This window comes from Balaenoptera physalus (assembly GCF_965194825.1).
Source record: "Balaenoptera physalus genome assembly, chromosome: 5".
Lineage (NCBI taxonomy): Eukaryota > Metazoa > Chordata > Mammalia > Artiodactyla > Balaenopteridae > Balaenoptera > Balaenoptera physalus.
Genome location: NC_138884.1, coordinates 50,903,877 through 50,924,400, shown reverse-complemented (window position 1 = coordinate 50,924,400; position 20,524 = coordinate 50,903,877). Strand labels below are relative to the sequence as shown.

Sequence of the window (20,524 nt, the reverse complement as noted above, 5' to 3'; positions counted from 1 at the left end):
CTGGCGCTACTCTGTTGCAGTGCGCGGGTTTCTCATTGTGGTGGCTTCTCTTGTTACGGAGCATGGACACTAGGCGCGCGGGCTTCAGTAGTTGTGGCATGCGGGCTCAGTAGTTGTGGTGCACGGGCTTAGTTGTTCCACGGCATGTGGGATCTTCCCAGACCAGGGCTTGAACCCGTGTCCCCTGCATTGGCAGGCATATTCTTAACCACTGCGCCACCAGGGAAGCCCTAGATTTTTACATATGTGTACACTCATGTAACCACCATCCAGATCAAGATATAGAACATTCCCAGCACCTAGCAGTCTCCCTCATGCCCCTTCCCAGTTAATACTTTTTTCCTTCTGAAACTCATTTTTTTATTTTGTGAAAGACTTCAGTGCTGTTGCATTTTCTAATGTGGTTTTGATCTTTTGCGGTGGCTTGAAGCAGGATCTGTTTCCTGACTGGGAATCAAATCCAGGCCTCGGTGGTGAGAGTGCTGAATCCTAGCCACTAGACCATCAGGGACTAGTGTAGTTTAACCTGTTTTTGAACTTTATATAAGTGGAGTCATACAGTATGTACTCTTTAGTGTCTCTTTAATTTTGCTCAACAATCGTGTCTGTGAGATGGTTCCACATTGTTGCATGCAGCTGTGACTTGTTCATTTTCACTGCTATGTAGTATTCCATTGTACATCTAGTACAATTTCTTTTTTTAATTGAAGTACAGTTGACTTACAATGTTGTGTTAGTTTCAGGTGTACAGCAAAGTGACTCAGTTATATATACATATATATATTTTCAGATTCTTTTCCATTATAGGTTATTACAAGATATTGAATATAGTTCCCTCTGCTATACCGTAGGTCTTTGTTGTTTATCTGCTTTATATACAGTAGTGTGTATCTGTTAATCCCAAACCCTAATTTATCCCTCCCCTCCTTTTCCCTTTGGTAACCATAAATTTATTTTCTATGTCTGTGAGTCTGTTTCTGCTTTGTAAATAAGTTCATTTGTATTATTTTTTAGATTCCACATATATGTGATATCATATAATATTTGTCTTTGACTTACTTCACTTAATATGATAATCCCTAGGTCCATCCATGTTGCTGCAAATGGCAGTATTTCATTCTTTTTTATGGCTGAGTAATATTCAATGTATATATATGCATATATATATATACCACATGTTCTTTATCCATTCATCTGTTGATGGACACTTAGGTTGCTTTCATTTCTTGGCTATTGTAAATAGTGATGCTATGAACATTGAGGTGCATGTATCTTTTCAAATTAGTGTCTTCATCTTTTCTGGATATATGGCCAGGAGTGGGATTGCTGGATCATATGGTAACTCTATTTCTAGTTTTTAAAGGAACCTCCATACTGTTTTCCATAGAGGCTGTACCAATTTACATTCCTACCAAGAGTGTAGGAGTGTTCCCTCTTCTCCACACCCTCTCCAGCATTTGTTATTTGTTGACTTTTTAATGATGGCCTTTGTGACTACAATGATGGTGATACCTCACTGTAGTTTTGGTTTGCATTTCTCTAATAATTAGTGATGTTGAGCATCTTTTCATGTGCCTGTTGGCCATCTGTATGTCTTCTTTGGAGAAATGTCTGTTTCGGTCTTCTGCCCATTTTTTTGATTGGGTCGTTTGTTTGTTTTTTGTTGTTGTTGTTTTGTTTTTGATATTCAGCTGTATGAGCTGTTTGTATATTTTGGAAGTTAGTCCATTGTTGGTCACACTGTTTGCAAATTTTTTCTCCCAATCCATAGGTTGTCTTTTTGTTTTGTTTATGGTTTCCTTTGCTGTGCAAAAGCTTATAAGTTTGATTAGGTCCCATTTGTTTATTTTTTCTTTTATTTCTTTTGCTTTGGGAGACTGATCTAAGAAAATATTGCCAAATAGTATGGCCATTTTAACAATGTTAATTCTTCCAATCCAAGAGCATGGGATATCTTTCTATGTCTTTGAATCATCTTCAGTTTCACTTATCAGTGTTTTATAATTCTCAGCATATAAATCTTTCAACTCCTTGGTTACATTTATTCTTAGGTATTTTATTTTTTTTGATGTGAGTTTTAAATAGAATTTTTTAAACTTTCTCTTTCTGATATTTCATTGTTAGTGTAAAGAAATGCAACAGATTTTTGTATATTAATTTTGTATCCTGCTACCTTTCTGAATTCATTTATCAGTTCTAATAATTTTTGTGTGGAGTCATTAGGGTTTTCTAAATAGAGTATCATGTCATCTGCATATAATGACAGTTTTACCTCTTCTCTTCCAACTCAGATACCTTTTATTTCTTTTTCTTATCTGATAACTGTGACTAGGACTTCCAATGTTATGTTGAATAGAAGTGGTGAGAGTGGGCATCCTTGTCTTGTTCCAGAATTTAGTGGGAAGGCTTTCAGCTTTTCACCCTTGAGTATTATGTTGGCTGTTGGTTTGTCATAAATGATTTTTATTTTGTTGAGATATGTTCCTGCTGTACCCACTTTGGTGAGAGTTTTTATTATGAATGGATTCTGAATTTTTTCAAAAGCTTTTTCTACATCTATTGAGACAATCATGTGGTTTTTGTCTTTTCTTTTGTTGATGTGGTGTATCACATTGATTGATTTGCATACTTTGAACCATCCTTGTGACCCTGCAATGAATCCAACTTGATCATGATGTATGATCCTTTTTATGTGTGGTTGGATTCTGTTTGCTAATTTTTTAAATTTTTTATTTTTTAACATCTTTATTGGAGTATAATTGCTTTACAGTGGTGTGTTAGCTTCTGCTTTATAACAAAGTGAATCAGCTATACATATACATATATCCCCATTCTCTTCCCTCTTGCGTCTCCCTCCCTCCCACCCTCCCTATCCCGCCCCTCTAGGTGGTCACAAAGCACTGAGCTGATCTCCCTGTGCTATGTGGCTGCTTCCCACTAGCTATCGATTTTACATTTGGTAGTGTATATATGTACATGCCACTCTCTCACTTTGTCCCAGCTTACCCTTCCCCATGTCCTCATGTTTGCTAATATTTTGTTGAGGATTTTTGCATTTATATTCATCAAAGATATTGGCCTGTACTTTTCTTTTTTGGTAGTGTCTTTGTCTGGTTTTAGTATTAGGGTGATGATAGCTTCATAGAATGACTTTGGGAGTGCTCCCTCCTCTTCAATCTTTTGGAAGAGTTTGAGAAGGATAGGTGTAAGTTCTTCTCTGTATGTTTGGTAGAATTTGCCTGTGAAACCATCTGGTCCTGGGCTTTTGTTTGTAGGGAGTTTTAAAATTGCAGATTCTATATCACTTCTAGTGATTGATTGGTGTGTTCAGATTATCTATTTCTTCTTGATTCAGTTTTGGTGGGCTGTATGTTTCTAGAAACCTGTCCATTTCTTCTTGGTTGTCCATTTTGTTGACATATAACTGTTCATAGTATTTTCTTATGATTTTTTATATTTCTGTGGTATTGCTTGTTATTTCTCACCTTTTATTTCTTATTTTATTTGTTTGGGTCCTCTCTCTTTTCTTCTTGGTGAGCCTGGCCGGAAGTTTTTTGATTAAAAAAAAAACATTTATTTTTACTGAAGTATAGCTGATTGAAAATGTGCCACTTTTGAAGAGTGATCAGGGGATTTGATTCTTGCTGTTTCTTCCCTATATATGCTTTGACACACATTTTTCCCTCAGTTTTATTGGGGTGTCATTGGCTATACCATAAACTGCACATATTTAAAGTACAATTTGATGAGCTTTCACACCTGTAGGATCATCATAACAATTAAGATAATGAACATATCTATCCCCTCAAGAGTTTCCTTGTACCCCTCTTAATTCATCCTTTCTCATTGCTCTTCTCCCATCCCCAGCCTCCCCCAGGGAACCACTGATCTAGCTGCTTCCTGATACTATAGATTATAGATTGATTTGTAATTTTGAAAATTTTATATAAATGCAATAATACAATACGTACTTTTTTTTTTTTAGTCTGGCTTCTTTTGCTCAGCATAATTATTTTAAGAGTTATCCATGTTGTTGCGTATATGTTCCTTTTTATTGCTGAGTGGTATTCTATTGTATGAATATACCACTTTGTTTATCCATGAACTCATTGATAAAGATGTGTGTTGTTTCCAGTTGAGTGCTTACAAATGAAGCTGCTCTGAGCATTGTATGGACATATGTTTTAATTTCTCTTGGGTGGATACTTCAAGGAGAGGAATGGCTGGGTTGTATAGTAGGTGTATGTTTAACTGGCCCATTTTCAAATCCCTATTTTAGTTTTGAAGGAATCAGGGAGCTAGATGAAGGATATGTAACTTCCCCAAGGTGACACAGCTTTTCAAGGAGTGGAACTGAGATGTGATTTTAGGTCTGTGTGAATTCAAAGTCCAACCTTTTCCAGAAACCTGTGCTGTTAAGCCATCTGCTTGGTCCAGTTTGGCCTGGCTGCCTGTATGACCTATTGAGAAAGCTCATATCAGAGAATATGGCTGGTATGGGGCAAGTAGGAATTTGGAATGAGACAGATTTCTTCATTTCATTACTGGCAGCCCTGGGCCACAGCAGGCCTTCTGGGCAGCAGGGTGATTTCCAATAAGCGTACTGTGTGCCGAGTTAAGAACATATGGTTTCTCTAGGATTTAACTTCCAAGGGGAAGAAAGAATGAAGAAGTTGGGCCACATGTGCCCACTTTCTCCCTCCAAACTTATCAGTTAGCTCCTCTTCCCTTGGGGTGGAGTGAATAGGGGGCAGAAAGAGGCCAGGAGTATAATACTGTTGGAACCCTCTTTACATGGAAGGAAACACCCAGAATAGAAAAGTGTTCCTTCTCAGCACCTTTATATGTGATAACATACAAGACAGATAAGATCTTCTTGAGACAGAGTAGGAAAAAAGATGGTCTGAGTCAAGGTGAAATTTAGGAGGTAAGATTGAAGGACATTTCTTTGCCTTCCTTCATTTGGCTCACCCTAGACCCCATGACTTTTATTCTGTATATTTGGACAGTTCCCAGGTGGTCTTCTGTATGAAGAACATATTGAGACCATTCTTAAATCCTTTGTGATTTTTAGGAGAGCCACTTCCAGGAGATCTGGCAAGACCCACATCATTTTAGATCTCATATGACTCTGGTAGATAATAAATCCTGAGAGAGCCTCACATTCCATCAGAAAGTGGTGCGAACCAACATTCACTGAATATATTCTATGAGCCGGGGACTGCAAAGTGCTAGTGCTTCTGAACAGTTTTCATGTCATGGCACATGTAGAAACTTATAATATTTTATCCTGGAGTAAAGGATGAATGAGGTTGCTCAAGGCCAGAGGTGACTGGCCCAGGGGCTCTAGGCAACCCAAAGGCTGAGGGATCACCTCCTTGCCATGAGCATCATTTAGTCACAGTGCAGCATTGCACCCAATGGTTGGGAAGCCCTGCACTACATATCCAGGATCCCTTATCCCATTAATCCTCTCATTTATGGACAAGGAAATTGAGGCCCAGGGGTTAAGCACCTTGTCCTAGGTTGCACAAGCAGAACTTGGTGTCATACCAAGCTTTTTCATAACCTAAAACCCACACTTTTTTGCACCACATGATGCTTTCTTCTAAAGGATCTGTGAATATTTTGGTCCAGCCCTGCATATCACTCACTGGATAATTTCTGATTGGCAGTTCATTCAACTGTTGTTCATTTCAATAAATATTTATTTGATTCTGATAATCTGTCAGCAGTGCTTGGTGCTAGGATTTAAAGATGAGCAAGACCCAGTCTTGTCCATTTTTAAAATGATAAACCTTTAGCTTGTTTCCAGTTTTCATTATTATAGATAATGCTTCAGTGAACATACTTAAACATATCTCTTTATGCACATTGTGTGGGAATTTCAATCCAGACTCTATGCCTAGAAATGGAATTTCTGCATCATAGGATACATGCTTTAGTTCTACAACATAATGCCAAATTGCTCTCCAAGTGGCTGTACCAATATATGCTTATTCTAGTGGTTTATGAGTATATTGGACATTTGCCTTTTTGTTTGTTCATTTTTGGGCTGCCCAGAATCTAACCTTATTTCTGTGGTTTTGTGAGCTGAAAAGCCAGGTTCTTGCTCTACCCGATCCCAAGAGCCTGGGCATAAGCATGTGGCCAAACTATGCCAACTGGATGCTTCCTTCTGGGATATTGAATCTGGAGTGAGAGAGACACAGAAGCCAGGCTGGTTTGGCATTGATTTCAGAGACAGTGTCAGGCATCCTGTGTCCAGAGGCAGAGGTGGAAGTAACATCAACAGTGGTGTCAGGTGCATCTTAACAGACCCTTCCCATGACAAGATTTTAGGTGTGATTCTGGGTTTCCTCAAGTCCCTGGACCTACCTGTTTTCTGAATCTTATTTTCTAGCCTTCTTATTCATACAGTTCATACCGTGAGCTCTCCAATAGCCTTCCAACAAATTCTAATTCTCCTACTAGAATTGAGTGTAGTGTACTGTTTTCATACTGTTAGTCACAGTACATTGGAGGGTTATGAAATCAATTTAGTGGGTATGACCAAAGTGTAAAAAATGAAATAGTATAGAATCGAATAGAAACATTAGTGTTCATTGACTGTGGTAAGGGTAGGGATTGTTTCATGAAACATACACACATGTAAACATGTACAGATATGTGTACTAAGTTGCTAAGTAAAGTGCTTTTCTTATTTTAGGTTATCATTCAGAGATTTGAAAAGTAGTGATATAGTGTTTAAGATCATGGGCTCTGGAATTAGCTGCTTGTGTTCCAGGGCCACTTGCCAGCCATATGGCATTGGTCAAGTTACCTTAGCTCCGTACCTTGCTTTCCTCATTTGTAACATGGTAATATGTAGAGACTGCTAGTTTTCCACCAAAATTATTTCCCCTTCTTTCAAAGCTAGGGTATTTTTAAAGTCAGTTCAAGCTGCTATAACAGAATACCAAAGACTGGGTGGCTTAAACAACGAACGTTTATTTCTCACAGTTCTGGAAGCTGGAAGTCCAAGATCAGGATGCCAGCATTGTCAGATTCTTACTGAGTGCCCATTTCCTGGTTTACAGATGGTCACCTTTTGCTCTGTCCTCACATGATAGAGAAAGAGATCATCTCTCCTGTTTCTCATAAGGGTACTAATCTCATTCATGAGGGCTCCACCATCATGACCTAAATACCTCCCAAAGGCCCTACCTCCAAATAATATCACAGTGAGGATTAGGGCTTCAACATGAATTTTGGGGAACACAAACATTCAATCCACTGTTGTGTTGTAGCTGAGAACATGACAGTGCAGCAAGGCCATATTTGCTGGTTGACTTATAATTAAGTGTGGGGATGCAGCTAAGTTCTTGCCAATGGAATGTATGACAGTAATGTGTACCACTTTCAAATCTGAACCTTGAAAGGCATTGTGTATACTTCCTCCATTACCTTTTCCTTTTCTTGGTGGGTGGAACCCTGATGTGGTGGTCATCCAGCTTTGGCCATGTAGACAATGATCATGTAGACCAAATAGACAACAAAATGGAAGGGGCTTGGGTCCTTAAATGACTGTAGAATTCCACCAACATGTGCTACTTACATCAAGACCATTGAATATGAGAGAAATGTCTTTGTTCTCTAAGCCATTGCATTTTGGGATCTCTTTGTTATATAAATCTTATCTTTACCCTGACTAGTACACAATCTCATGGAGCTGCTGAGGATTATTTGAGCAATTCCTCATGTATAATAAATACTAAATCAGGTATACCTGTTATTAATTTTTTGAAATCAAGAACTCTGATTAGTAAAATGAGGGGTGAGTTTAGCTCAGTGGTTCTCTATGAGGGGTGATTTTTTCCCTCCTCCCTCTCCCCCTCAGGGGACATTTGGCAATGCCTAGAAATATTTTTGGTTATCTTAACTGTAGGGTATTGTAAAGGCATCTAGTGGGTGGAGCCCAGCGATACTGCTAAATATTCTACAATACACGGGACAGCCGCTCATAACATAGAGCTCATAACATGTCAATAGTTCCAAGGCTGAAACCCTGATTTAGCTGATCGGTTTAAGCTACTCGGGATACATTGCTGAAACGGAAGTTTGGGTCAAACTGCATGGCTGAGAATCATGAGGTGGGGTATTTCCCCAAAAGAAATGCCATGCTATTTTACCATGGCAGGAGGAGAATGAATGCTGGGCAGCAGTGAATAGATGTCTCCAGTACCTTTTTGACTACTCATATTCATTCACACCCTCTTTCCATATATAAACCCACTCACTTATTCCTCAAAATCATATCCAGCTACTGCATCAGTTCCAAGTCCAGGATTTCAGGGTGATACACAGTCCTTGTCTTTAGTCTGGATCTTGCAACCAATAGCTAAATAATATGCCATTAACTCTAACACAATTGTTATACCATGATGGAGAGAGAACAAGATAACTACATACAAGACCATCTTGCAGATAGATGGTCTTAGGTCACGAAGCTACCATTCCTTCCTTGGTATTTGGGGGCAGACAGCAGAGGAGTTGCTGAATCTATTCAGACTTCACTGAGCCACCAATCCACCATTACGGAGCCCAAGGTGAAATCCAATTATAATTTTCTTTTGCTTCATTTGGGAGTTAAAGGGGTAGGAAACAAGACAATAAAGGCATTGACAGGGAGGCTTAGAGATGTTTTCATTGTCCCTCAGAACAGATATAACCTATGAAAAGAACCTAGTGACCTTGGCTTACTTTATTTATAATTATGGGCATAATCTATTAGCCTTAATTGATCCCTAGAGAAGGAAAAAGTTGCCAATGTACCAGGCATCTCAGTCTATTTTGGAATTTTCTACTGATAGGCTCCTACCCTCCATTCATGTGCTCCTTTTAGTTTCAATCCCTCTCCTTCTCTTCAAAGCATCTACCTCCACTCTAAAGACTTGTTTTTCACTTTGAGACTTTCACAGTATTGGAATGTAGGTGTAACCTCCTTCATGCACTGCAAGTGTAGGTGTCATTTTTCCTACATTGAATCAACTCTGTCAAAGTAACTTCTTCCAAATGCCAAAAACAAACTCTCTCTCTCATTGTTTTAGTGATTGCTCACCATATGGATATTTCCTGTTGGAACTTAGTTTCTTTTCTCACCACTTATGTAGAGCAGCTAAGAAAAGAATGACCTGAACCTAACAAATGACCAAACATTTCCTGGGCTTCATTACCTGCACCACCTCCTTTCCCAGGAGCTCTGCTGCATCAGACCTTGGGTGTTCCCACGAGAGTAACTGTCAGAACTTGATCACTGCAGTTTAACAGTATCAAAATTACTTTACATACATAGTGGAAATAGCTGACTTCATTTCCTTCAAGAGAAGAGGAGGACTGTTTTATAATGGTGATCTCCTTTCATTATGGAATTGCATGACTCTTTAGCATTTGAAAGAAATTACTAAATTTTACTAACAAAAGTCTTTGAAAAGCAAATCAGAAAATTGGAAGCAGGAGCAAAGAAGATTTTATTTATTTTTTGATACTGACATAGTTATTTTTTTGGGTTATATGTAACAGGTGTTATTAATAATAATAACTAATAATAACAACACAATAGCTGATATTTGTTGAGCACTTAAATGTCCCAGGCATAGTAGCTAGAAATGGTCAGATCAAAAACCTAGAAATTTGTACCAGATGCTTGAGATTGATCCCTAATTTTCTTATGAAATACCTGAGCTCAGTAGCACTCTTTATTTTGATTAATTTTGGCTATTGTAGTAGGTACGTGACCTCCTGGCCTAGGAATTGAGAGTAGAGAAAAAATAGCCATAGCTTTGGAGTTTAACCTCTGTTGAAAGTATATAAAGAAGGGATAAATGGCCACTTTCATCATGACTGTAAAATGTCTGACTTGCCTGGTTCCACCCATTTTTGGTAGTTGATTGTTGAGGTCAAGGATCTATTTTGCTTATGTATTTTTTTAGAGAGGCCACTATAAAGTAGCTTATAACCCACAGTGAATGCTGGGAAATATTCTTTGTATTTAAGATCATGAATGTTTGAATCAGGTAATTACTTCAAAATAAAAGAGTTATTCAGACATGTAAATTAGGATATTACCTTTTTAGCATGGATATTATTCTTTCATAATGTCAGTTAACACATGTTTACTGTGCACCTGTATTCAGCACCTGATAAAGCACATGAGTTAGGGGTTTAGGAAGGTGAATAATAGCGACCAGGATGTGATATTTAGTTTGAGTAGCAAGAATAATATTTTATACAAGGGAAACTTATGAACTTTTATTATTTTATTTATTTTTCATATATAGTATGAGCCCTGGAGTTGATTCCCATCATCTTGCCTTGTCATTTACTAGCTTAGCCCATGGCAGGTTGTTTAACCTCTATAAGCCTCTCAACATTCACAGGTAAATGAGGGTAATAATGGTACCTGCATGACAGGGTTGTTGGACGGATTAAATATGTGTAGGGGAGAAAAAAATCTTTTTCTCTCTCCGTCTTGGGTTCTCCAGCTGGGACCTTGTAAGTTAGACTACAGACAGATTAATAAGAGAAAAACAAGTTTATTAACATATGCGTCACACATATACATGGGAGCACTCAGAAATGAGTGACTCAAAGAGGTGGTTAGAACTTCACCTTATATACCATCTTAAAAGAACAGTACATTTAAAAAAATAATTAATTAATTAATTTTTGGCTGCATTGGGTCTTCGTTGCTGCTCGCGGGCTTTCTCTAGTTGCAGCGAGGGGGGGCTACTCTTCGTTGTGGTGCGCGGGCTTATTGCGCTGGCTTCTCTTGTTGCGGAGCATGGGCTCTAGGCGCGTGGGCTTCAGTAGTTGTGGCTCGCAGGGTCTAGAGTGCAGTCTCAGTAGTTGTGGCACATGGGCTTAGTTGCTCCGCGGCATGTGGGATCTTCCCGGACCAGGGCTCGAACCTGTGTCCCCTGCATTGGCAGGCGGATTCTTAACCACTGTGCCACCAGGGAAGTCCAGAGCAACACATTTTTAAAGACATGACAAGACAAAGGAAAAGGACTTTGAGTTTCTAGGGGTGAGAAGGCAAATATATGGGGAAACCAGTCTAGAGTTGTCTCCAGTGATTAACTGCTGTCCTTCCTGGTAGAGAGGGGAGAGGAGACACTTTTACATATTTATGTCCTGCTTTTAGGCAAATAGGGGGAGGGTAAGGAACTCTTCTTGTATCTGCTTCTTCTTAATTGCCTTTGGCTCAAAATAATCCTTATGCCAAAGTGGCATATTTTAGGGTGGCAGATTCTGTTACCCTTCATATATAAGGGAACTATCACAAGGCCTGGCACTTTTAGGAAGAACTCAGTAAATGGTAGTTGTTGTTACTGTTATTATCACAGAAAATCAGAATCAGTTGTTTGCTTTCATGGCTAACAAACCCCGTGATCACACTTGTTACAATTTGTGGATGTTCTCATAATTCTAGGATTTAGACAGGCTATGAGAATTTATGGCTATAATCTTAACTACATCTGATCGGATGAGCTAAGGCCAGAAAAGGTCCTGGGAAAAGGACTGCAAGTACTATTATAAATAGCAAGGCACCAGTGCAGGGTAAACAGGTCTTTCCAGCTGGTTTTGTTGATGAGCTGCTTCATTTTCCCTTCTGGCTATTTTATCCTGAAGGTGGAGCACATGCTGTTTCAGGATAACCCCTTTGTGAGCCCATTACTACCCTTCTCTAGGTCCTACTCAGCCCATCTCTAGTCCTTCCCATGCCCATGCATTCCACTTTCTGCAGGTATCTCTTACCTGGAAGCTTCGGTATTTGTTAGCCTTTCTTATAGGAACCTATGAACAAAGACAATGGGTGAATCATCTCAACAGTCTGGCTCCTCCTGGAGTCATCAGGAGGTTGTTAACAACTTTTAGGGAGCTGCTTGAAATAACCACAACTTACTCTATCTTTACTCCTTTTTTTTTCAGTTCCCCTTTTCTTGATTACAAAAATAGTCATTGATAGCCATTTCAAAGACAGTACGAAACATATAAAGAAGGAAAAAAAAAATCATCCATAGTCCTACATACAGAAGCAGTCACTATGAGAACTTTGGAGCCTTTCGATTTGGTCTCTTCCTGGGCTATTTTAACATGGCTGGGAGCAGTCTATCTATGCCATTTGATCTTGATTTCTTTTGCTTAACCTTCTAACATAAGCATTTCTCACTGTTAACATGTTTACATTTTAAAGAACTCCCATATCTCATGGTACCATAATTTACTTAAAATTAGACTCACTTTGGGCATTTAAGTTGTTCCCAGTTTTCTGCTTTTATAAATAATAATGCTGTTATAAATAAGAATGTGCTTATAAATAACAGTGCTATTATAAACAGGAACATTTATAATAATAATAAAATTTTTGCAAGTATTGCAGCTTATTTATTATGACAGCTTCTTAGACTTATAGTGACAAGGTTATCAGTGCATATTGCCAGACTTTTTCCAGAAAGGTTGTGTGAATTTTCACTCCTACCTGCAGCATATGAGAATGTCTCTTTCACTCAACTCTTATTTACTAACAAGTGATATTCACCTTAAAATTGTTTCATTCTTATTTATAGGAAACACGTTATCTTAAAGTATCTAAAAAATTATTAGTGATGTTGATTACGAGCCTTGTTAACTGTTTTGTGAATTTTCTGTTCAAGTATTGGGTTCTTTTTTTCTGTGAGGTGATAGTATTTTTTTTTTTCATCAGTTTGTGCAACTTTAATGAAGAAAAATAAATCAGTTACCAGCAGAGCTATTAGTTGATCACTCATCCATTGACAACTTGCACCATTTATTCAGGGCTATATTAAACAGTATATTATTGGAAAATAGATTAACTAATAGCTTCAAGCCACCTAACAATTTAAATGAAAATTACAAGATGTTTGAGGCCCCATTTTGGAATATCAAGGGTGTTTGACTTCCAATTTCCATTCTCTGTAGAACAAGAACAGGCCATTCCTTTATTGACATGCATAAAATACAACACATTTTCTGTTCTGCTGATCCTACCAATTCAATACCAATCCTCTAGCCACATCAGTTATGAGCATAAAGTATATCATGTAACCTCAAATCTCTAACAGTGGAAGGCTTAAACAAGAATGGATGCTGCTAGAATAATGCTGTGTCCTTTGATGTGACAACTGAGCATCCATCTCCCTCCCCCTCAAGTGCTTCTTCAGTATGTTAGAGCTGTGAGGAATGGTTTTAGTCTTGTAACCAAATTAGAGTGAAGACTTTGGCCATATAATATACATGCTCCATTTTTTAAAAAATTTTGAATCTTGGGCAACTGTTCTCTTGTAACTACTTTACAGTTTTTAAAAGCAGTTATTGTCCAAAGCTGGAAGAGCTTAAGTCTTCTCAGATGAGCATGTGAATGAATGGAGGGAGGTAAACAAAAAATAAAATTTAAAAAGACAAGGTCTGATAGGGGAGCAGCTGGATAAGAAAATCAAAAAAGGAACAGTAATTTCAAGTTTGTTCCAGCTATAATGTGGGTTATTCTGACCTTAAGGCAGCATCACATGGCATACTTCTGAGTCCATTCCTGAGATATTCTGTTGTACTTATCTGTCTGTCTTATAGATCCATGCAGTCTCTGGTATTAGGGGGTCATCTGGGTTTGGATCACCCAGCAGTGAACAAATGGATAAAAGAACTTTAAAAATAGTTAAAGCAGGTGACCACTGTGATCTTAGAATATCAAAACAAATGTAGCCATTCCTGTTGCTATTTTGATGATAAATTCTTATGGTAAATGCAACCTGGTTTGAAGGGGTAGTCTGTAGGAAGATGAATTGTCAAAAAGAATACACCACCTTGATATGGGTTGTCATTAAGTCCCATAATTGTGACTTGTCAATGAAACATCATCCCCAACTGGACCTGCAGAACATTGTGCCGGCGGGTCATGGGCCAAATCGCTAAGTTCCTTATTAATTCGTTTCAGCACCATCGTCTGCTTTTCATCTGGCTCCTCACTATCTTGGTGTGTGCTCAAAGGTCCAGCCCAAACTCTTGATTTTCTGGGCTGCTGGGAAGGTTTGCCTCTTTATCTCACACTGGTTCTGCCAGACATAGACGTAGACGGGCTGGGGCGTCCCTCACGCTGTGGCCTCAGTCTCTTCCCCGCCCACCTGACAGCTGCTGCATCCCTGACCCTATGGTGCTCATGCACGTGACACGAGGTGAGAGTATTTTTCAATACTATCAAAAGGTTTTTTTGTTTTTTTTGGTTGCACCCGGCAGCTTGTGGGATCTTAGTTCCCCAACCAGGGATTGAACCCGGGCCTTGGGCAGAGTCCTAACCACTGGACCACGAGGGATTTCCCAAGGTTTGATTTTTTTAAAAATATAGAATTAGGCTTTTTATCTTGTGTCATGTAACCGTCTATTTCCTTACCACCAATTTATTTTAATTTTGGATTAAATAAATGATTTGGATTAAATAAATAATTTTCTTATTTTCTTTTGTTTTGGATCTATCTCTCATGAGTTTCCCTAAACTCTTTTGGAACCTGTAGGATTCTTTTTTTTGGACACACTGCACCATGGCTTGTGGGATCGCAGTTCCCTGACCAGGGACTGAACCCGGGCCTGGAATCCTAACCACTAGGCCACCAGGGAACTCCCTATAGGATTTTTATTTTATTTTATTTATTTTCATTTCATTTCATTTTTTTGTCTGCGCTGCACGCAGCATGTGGGATCTTAATTCCCCAACCAGGGATGGAACCCATGCCCCCTGCAGTGGAAGCACGGAGTCTTAACTGGACCACCAGGGAAGTCTCCCAAATTGATTTTATTAAACTATAGTTGATTTACAATGTTGTGTTGGTCTCTGATGTACAGAAAAGTGATTCAGTTATATATATATAATATATATATTCTTTTTCATATTCTTTTCCATTATGGTTTAATTACAGGATATTGAATATAGTTGCCTGTGCTATATAGTAAGACTAATCCCAACTCCCAATCCATCCCTCCCCCATTCCCCCTCCCCCTTGGCAACCAAAAGTCTGTTCTCCATGTCTGTAGGTCTGTTTCATAGATAAGTTCATTTGTGTCATATTTTAGATTTCACATATAAGTGATATCATATAGTATTTGTCTTACTCTTTCTGACTGACTTTAATTAGTAGGATAATCTCTAGGGCCATCCATGTTGCTGCAAATGGCATTATTTCATTGTTTTTTTATGGCTGAGTAATATTCCACCGTATATATGTACCACATCTTCTTTATCCGTTCATTTGTCAATGGACATTTAGGTTGTTTCCATGTCTTGGCTATTGTAAATAGTACTACTATGAACACAGGGGTGCCTGTATCTTTTCAAATTATGGTTTTGTCCAGATATATGCCCAGGAGTGGGATTGCTGGATCATATGGTAACTCTATTTTTAGTTTTTTTAAAAAATTAATCTTTATTGGAGTATAGTTGCTTTACAATGTTGTGTTAGTTTCTTGCTGTGCAGCAAAGTGAATCAGTCATACGTATACATATATCCACTCTCTTTAAATTTATTTTTAATTTATTTTATTTTTTTATTATTTTTTTTAATGTGGCTGCCATTTCCTCAATTCTGGGAAAGGATCTTTTTTTTAAATTAATTAATTTATTTTTGGCTGTGCTGGGTCTTTGTTGCTGCACGCGGGCTTTCTCTAGTTGTGGTGAGCGGGGGCTACTCTTCGTTGTGGTGCGCAGGCTTCTCCTTGCGGTGGCTTCTCTTGTTGCGGAGCATGGGCTCTACGCACACGGGCTTCAGTAGTTGTGGTGCATGGGCTTCAGTAGTTGTGGCTTGTGGGCTCTAGAGCTCAGGCTCGGTAGTTGTGGCACACGGGCTTAGTTGCTCTGCAGCATGTGGGATCTTCCCAGACCAGGGCTCGAACCCATGTCCCCTGCATTGGCAGGAGAATTCTTAACCACTGTGCCACCAGGGAAAGCCCCCACTCTTTTTTTATATTTCCTTCCCATTTAGGTCACCACAGAGCACTGAGTAGAGTTCCCTGTGCTGTACTGTTCTCATTAGTTATCTAGTTTATACATAGCAGTGTATATATGTCAGTCCCAGTCTCCCAATTCATCCCACCCCCTTACCCCCTTGGTAACCATTCGTTTGTTCTCTACATCTGTGACTCTACTTCTGCTTTGCAAATAAGTTCATCTTTGCCATTTTTCTAGATTCCACATGTAAGCAATATTATATGATATCTATTTTTCTCTTTCTGACTTATCTCACTCTGTATGACAATCTCTAGGTCCATCCACATCTCTGCAAATGGCACTATTTCGTTCCTTTTTAAGGCTGAGTAATATTCCATTGTATATATGTACCACATCTTCTTTATCCATTCCTCTGTTGATGGACATTTAGGTTGCTTCCATGTCCTGGCTATTGTAAATAGTACTGCAATAAACATCGGGGTGCATGCATCCTTTTGAATTGTGGTTTTCTCTGGATATATGCCTAGGAGTGGGATTGCTGGGTCATATGGTAGCTCTATTTTTAATTTTTTAAGGAACCTCCGTACTGTTCTCCATAGTGGCTGTACCAATTTACATTCCCACCAACAGTGCAAGAGGGTTCCCTTTTCTCCACACCCTTTCCAGCATTTATTGTAGAATTTTTGATGATGGCCATTCTGACCGGTGTAAGGTGATACTTCATTGTAGTTTTGATTTGCATTTCTCTAATAATTAGTGATGTTGAGCATCTTTTCATGTGCCTCTTGGCCATCACTATGTCTTCTTTGGAGAAATGTCTATTTAGGTCTTCCACCCATTTTTTGATTGGGTTGTTTGTTTTTTTGATATTGAGCTGCATGAGCTGTTTGTATATTTGGGATATTCATCAGTTGCTTCGTTTGCAAACATTTTCTCCCATTCTGAGGGTTGTCTTTTTGTTTTGTTTATGGTTTCCTTTGCTGTGCAAAAGCTTTAAAGTTTCATTAGGTCCCATTTGTTTATTTTTGTTTTTATTTTCATTACTCTAGGCAGTGGATCGAAAAAGATCTTGCTGCGATTTATGTCAAAGAGTGTTCTTCCTATATTTTCCTCTAAGAGTTTTACAGTATCTGGGCTTACATTTAGGTCTTTAATTCATTTTGAGTTTATTTTTGTGTGTGGTGTGAGGGAGTGTTCTAATTTCATTCTTTTACATGTAGTTGTCTTGTTTTCCCAGCACCAGTTATTGAAGAGACTGTCTTTTTTCCATCGTATATTCTTGCTTCCTTGGTCATAGGTTAGGTGGCCATATGTACGTGGGTTTATCTCTGGACTTTCTATCCTGTTCCATTGATCTATATTTCTATTTCATAGGTAAGCTCACTTGTGTCATATTCTAGATTCCACATATGTGATACCATATGGTATTTGTCTTTCTCTTTCTGACTGACTTAGTATGGTAATCTCTAGGGCCATCATGTTGCTGCAAATGGCATTATTTCATTCTTTTTATATGGCTGAGTAATATTCCATTGTATATATGTACCACATCTTCTTTATCCATTCATCTGTCAGTGGACATTTAGGTTGTTTCCATGTCTTGGCTATTGTAAATAGTACTGCTATGAACACAAAGGTGCCTGTATCTTTTCAAATTATGGTTTTGTCCAGATATATGCCCAGGTGTGGGATTGCTGGATCATATGATAACTCTATTTTTAGTTTTTTGAGGAACCTCCATACTATTTTCCATAGTGGCTGCACCAATTTACATTCCCACCACAGTATAGGAGGTGGATTTTTTAGTTCTTCAAGCTTCTAGAAGTTTCCTGTTGTGCTAATTCTCAGAGTTTGGCAAACAATTCCTTAGCCATATTTAATCACCTTTCTTTTTGGCACTTTCCCGTCTGCCTTTACATTCTCAACCTGAAGAAGCCAGGCTTTTCAGTTGGTTTTCCTGAAGAATATCTTTAACCTCTAATTCTATCTGCAGAGAATAGAAATACATGAAGCATTTCCTGTGGTTTGTAGAACTGGATCTCAAAATTAAGGTGCATATATGTTAAACATATTCAGGTGCATTTTAAGCTTGTGAGCATATGAGATAAATTTAGAGATTAGGGATTAATTGGTTTCTTTCTCCATCTTTATGCCAAATAGTGGTGTTTTATCCCTGAGCTATGTCTAAGTGTTGCCAGTCTTTTCAACATGATCATGCTGCCAACTACTTTCATTGTTTCCACTTTGCTGTGCTCCAGGGAAATGAGGACAAGCTGAGAATTAGACTGGGATTTAATATCCCAGGGTTACAACTTACTTGCTTAATAACCTTGGACAAATCACAAAGGCCTCACTAGTCCTTTGTTTCCTTATCTGTGAAGTGGGGAATGATAGTACATACCTCTTAGTTTGGATGTGAAGATTCAGTGGGATCTCATGATCCACCTCGCTAGCACGGGGTGTAAGTTTGGCTTTTAAAATTTTCTAATTAATCACTAGAATCTCTACATGTCAATATGTTTGGGGTCCCCTATTTAAAATCTCCTTTACAAATTTACTAAGAACTCTAGGTGCTTACTCTTCCGAAGGAGGCTCCTTCTCAACCCCAAATGGAGAGAAACTCAGAAAAGCCCGACCAGTCCACTGGTAGGCCCTGGTCTCAGCTGCTGTTGTTTGGTTGGGACCTTTTGAATAAATTGGTACTACTGAGGCCAGTGGGTCCTCACCCACTGCTGCCATGCTCCTTCTGGTCCAGATCCTTGCACACAACTTGGTGGCGCCCAAGCTTGGCCTCTCAAGGATACTTCTCTTCTGGTTACATCCACATACTCAGTTGTTGTGTCCTGTATTACCCTGTGACATCTGTGCCAAGACGACTGGATCCAGAGGAACTTGTCACCCGTCCAGACACCCCTTCCTTTCTGGATGTGTAATTAGATTTTATTTTCTACCAGTGGACCTCAGTTGTAATCATCCTAATTCATTTGAGAAATTCTGCTAACACTGAATTTCAAAAGGCAAGTGGCCAAGGACACCTTCCCCTTTGGAGACTCCTTAAGTCCACTTTGCAAATTTAGCCCCCTCCTCCAAGCTATTAGAGCTGAGTACCAAGCAAATCACCAAAGTTCCTATCACTTCATCATCTATCAGGAATGGCTTACTAAACCTAAATTTGTGTAATTAAGAAGGGTCATTCAAGTGATTATTTTGGGAACAAAGAAGGACTGCCAAGGGACTTTTTGACATTATCCAGACAGAAATAATCTGATACCTTCTTACTAAATAAGGTTAAAAAAAAAAAACTTCTGCTTCACCAGACACAGCCACATATGTGTAAAGTATCTAGCATGCCTCTGTCACTTAGTAGGTGCTCAAAAAATGTTAGTTCTCTCCTTCTTCCATTTCTCCTCAGCTTGACCACCCCTCAGCATCATTTAGCTGGGAACATGTAGCTTTCCAGAGACCTAACCCACTCCTAAGTGTCCATTTCTCTGCTTGGCTCTGCATGAACACAATATAGATGGTTCTGGGTTGCCTCCTGACAGGCTTACCAAGCTTGGTGTAGACATTGGCTTGTTCTCCGGCATAAAACAAGAATTGGTGTCAGCAGGTCCTCATGCTGACCTCTGATGACCTCCAGCAAGGTTCTACCTTCAGAGCTGCTTTTAGGGGGGTTTGCCTCAGGCAGTTTATACTTCCTGCAAATAGTTAGATTTCATTTTACATTTGTATTCAACTTGTTTTTAATACAGCAAAGATGCCTGGAGCATTTTGTCATGGAAAATAATTTGCTAATCCAAAAATAAACAATGCATAGCTAGTATCCCTCTTTGTCCCACAATACACTTCCTGCTTTCTGTGAGAAGGGGTGTGGCATCTGCTGTTTTGGAGCTTCAGTTTCATGGAACTATATTTTCCTTGTCTGGTTTTGCCAACAAAACATGTGTCCATGTGGTTAAGGCACACAGAGGGGCCCCAGGCCGTTGCAGTCAGAGGCTGACCTCAGACTCTGTCTTCAGCCTTCCGGACAAGCTCTTTACTACATTTTATTGCTGAATTCCCAGACCTCACTACAAGACCTGGGGTGAGGCATCACAAAAAGAAAGTGACAGCTCCCTTGAATCATTTTGGGTTCAAAAGTGAGTTTCCACATGTTTCATGAGACAAATCAGGTGCTTAATATCATTATTTTTACAGGTGTTTCATTATTGGCTTTAGACACAAATTCTAATAGAAATAGAAAGAAGAAAAAGTGAGACTAATTCCAAAGCTCTCTTGAAATTATCCTTAGTCCCTCCTGACATTTCCTTAACTGGCCTTTTGTTTTAATGTCTTCAACAGAAAAGTTTTCCTAATGCTGTGAGGTGTGGCTTTGGCTTAGCTGCCTTTGTTTTTTCCAGAGTTAGCCTTTGTCTCTGCAGAACATTGCATCCTAGCTTTTGGAAATCCCCACTGAACTTGGAGAAATTATGCCTTGCCATCCAACCTCTCTCCTGGAACACAGTGTGATTTCTGACGGCATACCAGTTG

At 39.0% G+C, this 20,524-nt stretch overlaps 1 pseudogene across 1 annotated transcript; it reads right to left on the bottom strand.

Moving 5' to 3' along the window:
* Positions 1-2,071: 2,071 nt before the first annotated feature.
* LOC309661539 (ubiquitin-conjugating enzyme E2 D3 pseudogene) lies at positions 2,072-15,254 on the bottom strand (annotated as a pseudogene). Its single transcript, XR_014268386.1, has 2 exons — positions 11,797-15,254; positions 2,072-11,130 (listed from the first exon to the last, which is right to left on the bottom strand). The product of XR_014268386.1 is annotated as a ubiquitin-conjugating enzyme E2 D3 pseudogene (transcript).
* Between the last annotated feature and the right edge of the window lie 5,270 nt (positions 15,255-20,524).